This window comes from Cetorhinus maximus, chromosome 2 (genome assembly GCF_964194155.1).
Source record: "Cetorhinus maximus chromosome 2, sCetMax3.hap1.1, whole genome shotgun sequence".
In the NCBI taxonomy this organism is placed as follows: domain Eukaryota; kingdom Metazoa; phylum Chordata; class Chondrichthyes; order Lamniformes; family Cetorhinidae; genus Cetorhinus; species Cetorhinus maximus.
Window position 1 is genome coordinate 107,516,157 of NC_135880.1, and position 13,593 is coordinate 107,529,749.

A 13,593-nucleotide genomic window follows, 5' to 3' on the forward strand; every position below is an offset into this window, starting at 1 on the left:
GCAGTCTTAGTGATGCAAAAAAGGGGTGGTCAGAAGCCCATCTCAGGATCAAATGTGACACAAAGCTTGTGAACAGACTGGTTTAATCTCAAATCGTTGCCAGGGCAGGGGATGGAGTCAATAGCTAAGTAATGGAGTTTGAGTGGGGACTGGAAAAAATGGCTTCAGTTTTCCCAATATTTAATTGGAGGAAATTTTTGCTCATCCAGTGCATGATGTTGATAATTTAGCATCAGTGGAGGAATCAAGAGAGTTGGTGGTGGGGTAGAGCTGGGTGTCGTCAGCGTGAATATAAAAACAAAGTCCATGACATCATCATCAAAGTGGACAGGACATATCTGGTTAATTTGCCATATTGACAGGTTGATGCCAGTGCTGTAGTGTACTGGAACAGCTTGACTAGGGGCATACCTAATGCTGGAGCACAAATCTTCAGTACCACTGCCAGGATGTTGCCAGAGCCCATATCCTTTGTTGTATGCAGTGCCCTCAACCATTTCTTGATATCACCTGGAGTGAATCAAACTGGCTTAAGACAGGCATCTGTGATGCTGGGAACCTCGGTAGGAGGCCGAGATGGATCAACCATTCAGCACTTCTGGCTGACGAAGGTTGCAAGTGTTTTAGCCTTGTCTTTTGCACTCTTGTACTGGGCTCACCCATTAGTGAGGATGGGGATATTTGCGGAGCCTTCTCCTCCGGTTAGTTGTTTAAACTTTTTTAAAATTCTTTTATGGGGATGAGTTTCGTCAACATTTATTGCCCATCCCTAATTGTCCCTTGACAACGTCCACCACCTTCATGACTGGATGTGGCACAGCTTTGATCTGACCCATTGGTTGTGGATCGCTGAACTCTATCACATGCACTAAACCTTATCACATGCTGATATAAAAGCAAAAAACTGCGGATGGTGGAAATCAAAAACAAAAACAAAAATACCTGGAAAAACTCAGCAGGTTTGGCAGCATCCGTGGAAGGGAGCACAGTTAACGTTTCGAGTCCGCATGCAGTGATTAATATTTTTTGAAAATTAAAAAGTAGACATACATAAGAACATAAGGAGCAGGAGTAGGCAATTCAGCCCCTCAAGCCTGTCCCACCATTCAATGCGATCATGACTGATCTCATTTCAGCCTCAACTCCAATTTCCCGCCCTCTCCCCATAACCTTTCAACCCATTACTAATTAAAAATCTGTCTATCTCAAATTTATTCAGCGTCCCAGCATCCACTGCACTCTGAGGTAGTGAATTCCACAGATTCACAGCCCTTTGAGAAAAGTAATTCCTCATCTCTAATTTAAATCTACCACCCCTTAGCCTAAACTATGGCCTCCTTCTTGGATGCTCCACGTCTACTTTGTCTATCCCCTGTAGCATCTTATATACCTCAATTAGATCTCCTCTCATCCTTCTAAACTCTAGCGAGTATAGGCATAAACTGCTCAATCTCTCCTCATAAGACAAGCCCCGCATCTCTGGAATCAATCTACTGAACCTCCTCTGAACCACCTCCAATGCAACTACATCCTTCCTCAAGTAAGGGGACCAAAACTGTGCACAGTACTCCAGGTGCGGTCTCACCAATGCCTTGTACATTTGCAACAACACTTACTTATTTTTATACTCTATTCCTTTAGCAATAAATGCCAAAATTCCATTTGCCTTCCTTATTACCTGCATACTAGCTTTCAGCGATTCATGCACGAGGACACCCAGATCCTGCTGCACCGAAGCATTCTGAAGTTTCTCTCCATTTAAATAATAAGTCGCCTTTTTATTCTTCCGACCAAAATGGATAACCTTACACTTATCCATGTTAAACTCCATCTGTCAAATTTTGGCCCATTCACCTAACCTGTCCATATCCATTTGTAAATTTCTTATTTCTTCATTGCAACTTACTTTCCCACCTATTTTGGTGTCATCTGCAAATTTAGCTAGAGTACCTTCTATCCCTGAATCCAAGTCATTAATATAGATTGTAAATAGTTGGGGTCCAAGGACCGAACCCTGTGGCACCCCACAGCTTGCCATCCAGGAAAAGATCCATTTATCCCGGCTCTCTGCTTTCTGTTGGTTAGCCAATCCTCTATCCAAGCTAATATATTACCCCTAACTCCGTGTGATCTTATCTTGTGTAATCATCTTTTGTGCGGCACCTTATCAAAGGCCTTCTGGAAGTCCAGATATACTACATCTACAGGATCCCCATTATCCACTTTGCTTGTCACATCTTCAAGGAACTCTTGCAAATTAGGCAAACACGATTTACTCTTCATAAAACCATGCTGACTCTGATGGATTGCATTTTGAGTTTCCAAATGCCCCATTACTACTTCCTTAATAATGGATTCCAACAATTGCCCAATGACAGACTTTAAACTAACTGATCTATACTTTCCTAAATAATCTCATAATCTGGACTAAGATGTAGCACAGCAGGTTGTTTGTCAGGACTGTAGTATATGGAGGCTTGTGAACAATTAGAATGTCTTGAGCGAAATACATCTACAGTAGATGTCTCCATCTCAGTTATTGAGATGGAGTACAAGTTGGACACATTTCGAGACATGTAAAAGGGAGAAGTATTTTGATAATTTGTTCAAGGTCTTGGTCACACTTTAGAGAGGTGCAAGATCAGAGCTCCATTCATGTAACCGATAATATACAGAGTCCAAGGATCCCAGATGAGTGAGACACCAGGGGGCTGCAAAATTAATGCTATCCAATTCGTACAATGTACCTTTTACCTGTGGAGGTAAGCATAATGACATTCAAAAGGGCAGCCGAAATGCAGACTATGCCACCTTGAAACAGGAGGCTGTCCAAAAGGCAGAAGAGGAGGATGATGTGTATGATGTGGTAGGCAAAGATGATTCAATAATTAGGGGACTGATAGTATTCTTTGTAAGTAGGATCAAGAGTTTCACATGGCAAGTTGTCAACCAAATGCCAGGGCAAGAGGCATCTTGAACTGGCTTGAAAGGGTATTGTGGAGTGGGAGAGGGAGGATTTAATTGTCATGATTCATGGTGGGACAAACAACAAAGGGAAGAGTAGGTAAGAGGTCTGTTTGGAGAATATCAAGAACAAGAAGCCGAAGTGAAAAACAAGACCTCAAGCATTATAATCCCTGGATTATCGCAGGAGTCATGTGCAAATTGGCATATGGATAAACAGATTAGGGAGGCAACCAGGTGGCTGAAGGAATGGTGTGGAAAAGATGGAGTTCCATTTCATGGGACACTAGCACCAGCACTGGGATTGGGACGCACTATACCATTGGGACAGGTGTTACAAAAGTATAATAATTTTCATAATATTTTTCTGGTTTGTTGCAAAGTAGGTTTATGGGTGTGAACGTTGGTGGTTCTGTCTGTGTGATTTAATTATATTTGGAGTCAGGTATACTGCAAGCTTGAAATAATCGAAAGAAGCTAGGTGTAGAAATGTGCTTGAAATGTTAACAAGTAAACATGGATGCTGTCTCAACATGTAAGGTGTGAAGGGAATTTGCATTTTTAGGTAAGTGAAGGATTGTTTGGATTTCAAAGGGATGTTAGTCTGTTTACAACTAGCCAGATAAGCAAGGCCAAGGAGTGTGTTTATTTTTCCTAAAGGTTACTGAAAATATTGGCAACATGAAAGTTTTTAAATTATGGTTCCAAACACATATGGAATGATGGAATTTACATATTAAAGAGAGATAAACATATATAAAGGAGAATGAAAGTCCATGTTGGGAGCCATGTAAGATCTAGCAGAAGTGTATGAAATCGCCTTGAAGCTTCTAGCCATTCATGCATAGGTCTGTTGTGTCCAGTAACTAAAGTTGGAGAAAGCCATTTGGAATTCCACTATCAAGTGGATACCGTATTAACTTTCTGGGATTTTTAAAATCTAAAATCTATTTTGGATTGTTGCCTTAAGTGGGAGTCAGGTTAATTAGGAATTTGAGGATTTGTTATAGTATTATGTAATTGTAGTCTTATGTATATGCTTGAAATTTTTTAGTTTGTTAACAAATACTTTAATTTAATTTTTAAAATCTCTAAAGGTCTTAGTGGACTTATTACTTCTGAATTCAGTGCACACATCTTCTCATAATAAAAACAAATTGCAAAACCGTTGTGATAATGTGGCCAAGATTCCCTTGCAGATTTGGTCTGCCTGGCACACATTACCTGCCACGTCATAACACGGGCTCCAACTGAACTGAGCTAGGATCATAGTCCAAGGGGAAAGGATAAATAGAGCTGTCATGAGAACTTTAAGCTTGTAAATGGGTGGGCTCAATACTTTGAAAACAAAGGAGAAAAGAGCAGAGTAATGATCAGAAATTGAGTTTTAGACAATATGGGTAAAAGGAGAACTAAAAGATGTAAAGTAATTAAACCAGGAAAGAGAATTAAGAAATACGTGAGTAAACATGAGATTAGGAGGATAGGTTAGGGTGCATGCCAAATAAACCACCTTCACATAAACACGGAGTTAAAGAGTCAAACTGAATGAATTCCGAGCACAAATTCAACTGAGGTTTTGGCGTAGTAGGCATTACTGAAACATGGCTGCAAAATGGTCAAAACTGGGAACTGAATGTATCAGATTGAGGTTTACAGGAAGGATAGGGAGAATGGTAGAGGGGGAGGAGTAGTTTTGGTGATTAAGGATTAACTCACTTCAATAATAAGAAAGGATATAATAAGTAAGCAGACTGTATGGGTAAAATTAAGAAATAGGAAAGGATTTGACTGTAGTGGGAGTTGTATACGGGATCCTTGGTAGCAGCTGTGAAGTGGTAGAATGTATAAATGCAAAGTTTAAACAAACATGTAGATAAAGCTAAATTGCTTTAATGGGGGATTTTAATTTTCATATGAGCCAGTCTGCTTATCCCAACATGTCTAAAAAGCAGTAAATTTTTTTGAGTTTGTTCAGGATGATATTCTTCAACAATATGCCTCGGAAACAACAAAGAGATAGGCCAGTAACGAGTAATAAGTCAGATTTAGTTAACAGCTTAACAGTGCATCAACATTTACCTATGCATCATGACAGAGCCCATAGTGTTTGAAAAGGAGAAACATGAAACCGCTACTAAGGTTCTAGATTTAGGTATGGCTGACTTCAATGCAGAGTCAGGGACTGTCCACAGCAAACTGGGCAAATCCATTCATGAGCAAAATGACAGATGATCAGTGGCAAGTGCTTCAAAATAAAATGTGTGATACAAAACTACTTTATACCCTTAAGAAGAACTCTACTTGTCATAGATGACGAAAGAGGTAAGGGCAACATAAAACCAAAAGAATACAAAAATGCAAAAAAATGCACAGATCCAGGCAATGGGGAGAGATACAAAGAACAAAATGGGTGGCAAAACAGATAGTAAGATCAACAAAGGGAATTATAAATACTATGGCTATAAATATTATACTGTATACTACACTACATACTATAAACTATAAATACTGTAGCTACATACTATCTACTCTCTATCAGGCATTTCCTCGAGATCAAGGATGACTTGTTTCCACTCCAATTTGTTGGGTTCTGAGTTAGCTGATAAGTACTATGTGCAATCTGAAGATTCTGCCACGTGTGGACAATTGATGCTTGAAGGGTTGCGTAAGTAGGTTGTTTGGAGGTTTGTGCGCTCCCTCCAATGCCTTGACTTCTCCTCTACACATTCCCAACAAAGTCTATGTTCGGTGCCTTCCTGAATGAGCTTTCTCCATTTTGATCCGTCACAAGCCAGGGTCTCCCATTAGTCAATGGGTATGTTTTAACTCTTTAGAAATGCTTTGAGGACATCCCTAAATTGGTTCTGAAACAATAACAGAAAATGCTGGAAAAACTCAGCAGGTCTAACGGCATCTGGGGAGAGAAAGACAAAGTTAACGTTTCGAGTCCGTATGACTCTTCTTCACAGCTGCTCTGAAGAAGAGTCATACGGACTCGAAACGTTAACTTTGTCTTTCTCTCCCCAGATGCCGTTAGACCTGCTGAATTTTTCCAACATTTTCTTTTTCTGTTTCAGATTTCCAGCATCTGCAGTATTTTGCTTTTACCTAAAATGGTTCTGCTGTCCTCCTGGGAGTCTCCTGTCACAATAGTGTTCCAAGAAGAGCAGTGGCTTCGGGAGTCTAGTGTCAGGCATACGCACTACATGCCCCAGGCAGCAGAACTGGTTTTGAGTGATTAGCACCTCAATGCTGGGCAAGTTGGCTTGAAAGAGGGTGCATTAATGGATGGCCTTTCTTGCCAATATATTTGGAAGACCTTGCGAAGGCATCACTGGTGGTACTTCTCCAGTGTTTTGAGGTGCTGCTGTCGGTCATCCAAGTCCCGGAAGCAAATAGGAGCATAGGGATCATTGCTGCCCAGTAAACCACGACCTTATTCTCTGTTTGAGATCCTGGTTTTCAAATACTCTTTTCCTCAGCTGGCCGAAGGCTGAGCTGGCACATAGGGTCATAGGACTTAGGAGCAGGAGTAGGACATTTGGCCCTTCAAGCCTGCTCCACCGTTCAATATGATCATGGCTGATATGGTTGTGGTCTCAGCTCTATCTTCCTGTCTGTCCCCCATAACTCTTCACTCCCTTGTCTATCAAAAATCTACCTAACTCAGCCTTGAATAAATTTAAAGACCCAGCCTCCACTGCTTTCTGAGGAAGAGAATTCCACAGACTATTGAACGATTGACCCTCAGGAGAAGTTTTTTTTCTAATCCCCATCTTAAAAGGGAGACCTTTTATTCTTAAACAATGCCCCTTAGTTTTAGTCTCCCCCACAAGAGGAAACATCTTCCGGGTATCCGCCTATCAAGTCCCCTCAAAATCTTATGTTTCAATGAGATTACCTCTTATTCTTCTAAACTCCAATGGATATAGGCCCAACCTGTTCAATCTTTCTTAAGTCCTTCATCCCAGGAATGAGTTGAGTGAACCTTCTCTGAACTGCTTTTAAATAAGGAGGCCAAAACTGTACACAATACTCTAGATGTAGTCTCACCAAGGCCCTGTACAAGTGCAGTAAAACTTTCCTACTTGTATATTCCATTCCTCTTGCAATAAATGCCAACATTCCATTTACCTTCCTGATCACTTGCTGTACCTGCATACTAGCTTTGTGATTCATGTACCAGGATACTCAGATCCTTCCGTACCACCGAATTCTGAAATATTTCTCCATCTAAATAGTATACTGCTTTTCTATCCTCCCTGCCAAAGTGAAGAAGTTCACATTTACCCATGTTATACTCCATTTGCCAAAATTTTACCCACTCACTCAACCTGCCTACATCCCTTTGTAGACTCTCCGCCTCCTCTTGACAATTTACCTACCTATCTTAGTGTCATCAGCAAATTTAGCTATCTTACTTATCCCTTCATCCAAGTCATTGATGTAGATTGTAAATAGTTGGGGACCCGGAAGTGATCCCTGTAGCACTCCACTAGTTATAGCTTGCCAATCTAAAAAAACACCCATTTATCCCTACACTCTGCTTTCCATTAGCTAACCAATCTTTTATCCACGCTAATACATTACCCCCCCTACACCACGTGCTGTTATCTTGTGTAGTAACCTTTGATGTGGAAACTTTTAAATGCCTTTTGGAAATCTAAGTGCACCACATCTCCCAGTTCCCCCTTTATCCACCTTGAACATTAATTAATTCATTAGCGTTTTTGAGGAAGTAAACACACATTCCCTTTCATAAAGCCATGTTGGTTCTGCCTGGTCACGTTGTGATTTTCTAAGTATCCTGCTATAACCTCCTTAATAATGGATTCTAGTATTTTGCCTATAACAGATGTTGGGCTAACTGGCCTATAGTTTCCTGCTTTCTGCCTCCTTCCTTTCTCGAATAAAGGTGTTACATTCATTATTTTCCAATCCACTGGGACCGTTCCAGGATCTAAGAAATTTTGGAAGATTATAACCAATACATCTACAATCTTTTAGGACCCTAGGATGCAGGTCATCCAGTCCTGGGGGCTTGTCAGCCTTTAGGGCTAATAGTTTTCCTAGCACCTTTACTCTGGTGATTGAGATTGTTTTAAGTTCATCCCTCCCCATCATCTCTTGATTATCAAATATCTTTGGGAAATTTAAGTTGTCTACTGTGAATACAGACACAAAACATCTGTTCAACACCTCTGCCAGTTCTTTGTTTTCCATTATCAATTCCCCAGACTCTCTCTAGAGGACCAACATTAGCTTTAGTTATTCTTTTCCTATTTAAATACTTGTAGAAACTCTTACTATCTATCTATATATTACTAGCAAGCTTTCTCTCATTCTTCTTTGTCTTTTTAGTCATTATTTGCTTAAAATTTGCATTAAAATCTGTCCAACCCTCTGGTCTACCACTAATCTTTGCAGGTTTGTACAGTGTTTCTTTCAATTTAATGCTATCCCTAACTTCCTTATTTAACCACGGATGATGCATCTTCCTCAAAAAGCCTGTGTTTCTCACTGGGATAAATCTTCAGTTATTAAATATCTCCTTAAAAGTTTGCCGCTGTAACTCTACTGTGCTACCTTTTAATCTAGCTTTCCAATTCACCTTAACTAGCTCTGCCTTCATACCTGTGGGATCAGAATCCCCCCCGCCCCCCCCACAACCCCCAACTGGACTGTATGAAATATGAAAAACTCCAAAACCCATTGAAACAAGTCCTGTAAATGAAAGCCAAACCTCAATAAAGGCAGGCTATACTGTAAGGGGTTAATTTCAAACATTTCAACAACTGACACAATTAAGAGACTGAAAAGGAGAGCATTAGCACAACAGTGGTGCAAGGTAACTGCTTCTGCCTGATGCAGTTATAGAAATGCTATTACACAGCAACATTCACTCCTATCAAGGAAGGAGGAAAAGCATTTACATGCCCATCACCTTTGGAGCCAGAGATATCTCACCTGGGGTGGAGTCCATTGTTTTCGGTGATGGAAATAACATCAGCACTGAGTGAGTCTGTCTGGACCAGGGCACTTAACAATCTAAAAGGACTGAAAGGTGCTAAGCACTGACAATTCAGCAGAATGGCCTCAGGAAATGTGCTTAAGATATTCCGATAAGAATCATCATTAAAAAGGACAAGATTGAAGGGACTGGCACTGCAGTGGGAAGAAGGGTCAGGGCTGGTCACCTTGACCATAAGACGTAGGAGCAGAAGTAGCCAATTCGGCCCATTGATTCTGCTTCACCATTCAATGAGATCGTCGCTGATCTGATAATCCTCAACTCCATTTTCCTGCCTTTTCCCCATAGCCCTTGATTCTCTTACTGATTGAAAATCTGTCTATCTCAGCCTTGAATACACTTAACAACCCAGCCTCTACAGCACTCTGCACTAAAGAATTCCACAGATTGATTTCCCGCAGTAGAAATTCCTCCTCATCTGTGTTTTAATTGGGTGCTCCCTTAGTCTGAGATTATGCCCTCTGGTCCCAGACTCTCCCACAAGGGGAAACAACCACTCAACATCTACCCCTAAGAATGTTATGTTTCAATAAGGTCACCTCTCATTCTTCTAAACTCCAATGAGTACAGGCCCAACCTACTCAACCTCTCCTCATAAGAAAAGCCCTCCAAACCCAGGATCAACCTAGTGAACCTTCTATGGACCACCTCCATTGCCAGTCTTTCTTTCCTTTAGATAAGGGGACTAAAATTGTTCACAGTATTCTCAGTGTGGTCTAACTAGTGCATTCTATAGTTTTAGCAAGATTTCCCTATTTTTATACTCCATTCCCTTTGAAATAAAGGCCAACATTCCATTTGCCTTCCCTATTACCTGTTGAACTTGTATGTTAGCTTTTTGTGATTCATGCACAAGGACTCCCAAATCCTTCTGTGCTGCAGCCTTCTGCAGTCTTTCTACATTTAAATAATATTCAGCTCCTCATTCTTCCTGCCAAAGTGCATAACCTCACATTTCCCCACATTATTTTCCATCTGCCGAGTTTTTGCCCACTCACTTAACCTGTCTATATCCCTTGTGTCATCCTCACCACTTGCCTTCCATTCTATTTTTGTGCATTCACTTCCCTCATCTAAGTCATTAATATATATATATATTGTTAAGACCCCAGCACTAGTCCCTGTGGCACTCCACCAGTTACAGGTTGCCATCACGAAAATGCCCCCCTTATCCCAACTCTCTGTCTTCTCTTAGTTAGCCAATCCATGCTAATACACTATCCCCAACACCATGGGCTCTTATCTTATTAAGTATCCTTATGTGCGGTACCTTAATGAACGCCTTTTGGAAATCCAAATTTAAAACATCTACGGTTCCCCTTTATCCATCCTGCTTGTTACCTCATCAAAGAATTCTAAAATTTGTTAGGCATGATTTCCCCTTCATGAAGTCATGCTGACTCTGCTTGATTAGATTATGTATTTCTAAATGCTCTGCTATTATATATCCTTTATAATAGACTCCAACATTTTCCTAATGACAGGTGTTAAGCTAACTGGCCTATAGTTGCCTGTTTTTTGTCTCCCTCCTTTTTTGAATTAGATTGGCCATTCTCCAATCCTCTGGGACTTTTCCAGAATCTAAGGATTCTTGCAAGATTACTACCAGTGCATCCACTATTTCTGTCGCTACTTCCTTAAGTATCCTGCGATGTAACCCATCAGGTCCAGGGAACTTATTGGCCTTCAGCCCCATTAATTTCCCTAGTACTGTTTCCTCTAGTGATAGTTATTGTATTTATTTCCTCCATCCTTTTTGCCCCTTGATTATTTAGTATTTTTGGAATGCTATTAGTGTCTTCTACTGTGAAGACTGAAGCAAAGTATTTATTCAACTCCTCTGCATTTTCCTGGTTCCCCATTATTATTTACCCAGCCTCATTCTCTAAGGGGTCTACATTCACATTGGCCTCTCTCTTCCTTTTTATATATTTAAAGGAGCTCTTACTGTTTTATATTACTTGCTAGTTTACCCTCAAAGTTTATTTTCTCCTCAATTATTTTTTGGTCATCTTTTGTTGGTTTTTAAAACTTTCCCAGTCTTCTGGCTTACCACTAATCTTTGCCAGATTGTATATTTTTTTCTTTCAATTTAATACTATCCTTAACTTTCTTTGTTAACCATGGTTGGTTTATCCCCTTCCTTGGATCCTTCTTCCACACTAGGATATATCTTTGTTGAGAACTATTCATGAACTATTTTCTTAAATATCTGCCATTGTTCATCAACCATCTTTTCTGCTAAACAGCTTTCCCAGTCCACTCCAGCCAAGTATGCCCTCCATTCCGTTGTAATTACACTTATTTAAGTTTAACACAGTTGTTTCCGACCAAGTTTCTCACACTCAAACTGAATGCTAAATCCTACCTTATTATGGTCACTGTTTCCTAGGGGATCCTTTCCTCTGAGATCGTTTATTAAACCTGCCTCATTACACATTACCAGAGCCAAAATAGCCTGGTCCCTGGCTGGGCTCTCAACATTTTGTTCTAAGAAACTGTCCCGAATACACTCTGTCAATTTTTGCTCGTCTTTACCTCTGCCAATTTGATTTTCCCAATCTACGTGAAGATTCAAGTCACCCATGATTAATGTACTGCCTTTTTATATGCCCTCATTATCTCCTGATTTATTCTCTGTCCTACAATATAGCTACTGCCAAGGGGCCTATAGACTACTCCCACCAGTGTCTTCTTCCCCTTGTTATTTCTTACCTCCACATATGAATTCTACATCTTCCGATCCAAGATCCTTTCTTGCTATCATACTTACTCCATTTTGTACTAACAAAATACCCTTTATTTCACCCTTTCCTTCCTGCCTGTCCTTTCAAAAGTCACATACCCCTGAATATTTAGTTCCCAGCTTTGATCTCCTTGTAACCACATCTCCGTAATGGCTATAAGATCATACCCATTAATCTCTACTGGTGTCGTTAACTGATTTTGATTCATAGCTGACTCAGGGCCTACAATCAACACCGGACAGACCAGCTGTGTTGGGGATTGTAAGTGGTTTCAGTCAAATTGTAGTGAGATTGGTCTGAGGTTTTGTGGACTGCCGTCGAGGGGGGTCAGGAACTGTCAACCTGGCTCCCGGACCTACAATTCACACCGGAAGGACCAACTGCATGGGAGGATTGTAAGTTATCAGCCAAATCTAAGGGGTATTGGGGCTGAGCTTTTAAAGTAACTTAAGTGTAACAACCAAATCCGGGGTTGAATTGAAGGTTTGGGGCAGAAACGTGGGGTTTTGCCTGTGGTTTTTCAGTAAAGGTTTTCTAATAAGTTGTAATGATTTTGTGTGTTTGAGTGGGAGCCAATGTTAAATCATGGAGGGATTTAAATCAGACTAACCAATCGAGGTGTTGTGTGTGTCATTTAAACTAGTTTAGAGGTCTTTGTATTAGGACATTAGGAGTTTTTTTTTTTAAAATAAACAAGTTTGATTGATCCAAGCCCCGTGTCTGTGCAATTTTGCCTTTTATAAAAACCTAAAGTTAAGAACCGTCCATAAGGAGGAAACGGGGATGGGAACCTCTTACATACCCTAATAGTTACCTTTATTTAGGTTTAAAACTTTTGTCATGGGCACACACTTCTCCATTCCAAACTGAGTATGAAATTCTGTCATGTGTGATCACTATCAGCTGGAGGCTCCTTTACCAGAAGTTCTTGATTAATCCTGACTCAGTGTACATCATCAGGTCGAGGACAGCCTGCTCCCTGGTTGGCTCTAGAAACTACTGCTCTAAGAACTTGCCTTGAAAACACTGAACTCATTTTCGAGGCTACCTTTGCCAATTTGATTTACCCAATCTACATGTAGATTAAAGTCACCCATGATTATTGATGTACCTTTCTCACATACCACATTTATTTCTTCCTGCATGCTCTGTCCTACAGCGTAACTATTGTTAGGGGGCCTATAAACTACTCCCAGAAGTGACCTCTTACCTTTATTATTTCTTGTCTCTCCCCAAGCTGATTCAATAATTTGCTCTTTCAAGCGAAGGTCATCTATCAGTGCTGAACTAATGTTAACAGAGCTATCCCCTCACTTTTTCCTAGCTTCCGATCACTCCAATTGTCAAATATCCTTCAACATTCAGGTCCCAGCCTTGGTCACCTTTCGACCACAAATCTGTAATGCCTATCAGGTTATAAATATTCATCTCTACCTGTGTTAACAATTCATCCTCTTTGTTACAAATGCTGTGTACATGCAGATACAAGGCCTTAAACACTGCGTTTTTTTTACCATTTTTGAAATCTCTGGCCTTATCTGTTGGTGCACACTTACGATTGTATGATCTGTCCCTTCCTGTCACTCTGGTACTCATTCTGCAAATTGCTGCCCTGCTCTATTGCTTTGTTGTTTCCCTTTACTTTACTATATTTCCTCTCTCATGATCTTTTCCCCCCACTATTTAGTTTAAAGCTCCCTTTATCGCCTTAGTTATACAATTTGCCAGAATAGTGGTCCTAGCACGGTCCATGTGCAGACCATCCCAGCAATACAGCTCCCACTTCCCCAGTATTGGTGCCAGTGTCCCTTGAGCACTCATCTCTCGAATCTTATTTACCATATGCCA

General features: G+C 40.5%; 1 protein-coding gene across 9 annotated transcripts in view; it reads right to left on the reverse strand.

Moving 5' to 3' along the window:
• agtpbp1 (ATP/GTP binding carboxypeptidase 1) overlaps nt 1-13,593 on the reverse strand; it is a 360,842-nt gene that overhangs the window by 250,093 nt on the left and 97,156 nt on the right. The gene's annotated exons all lie outside the window — the stretch shown is intronic.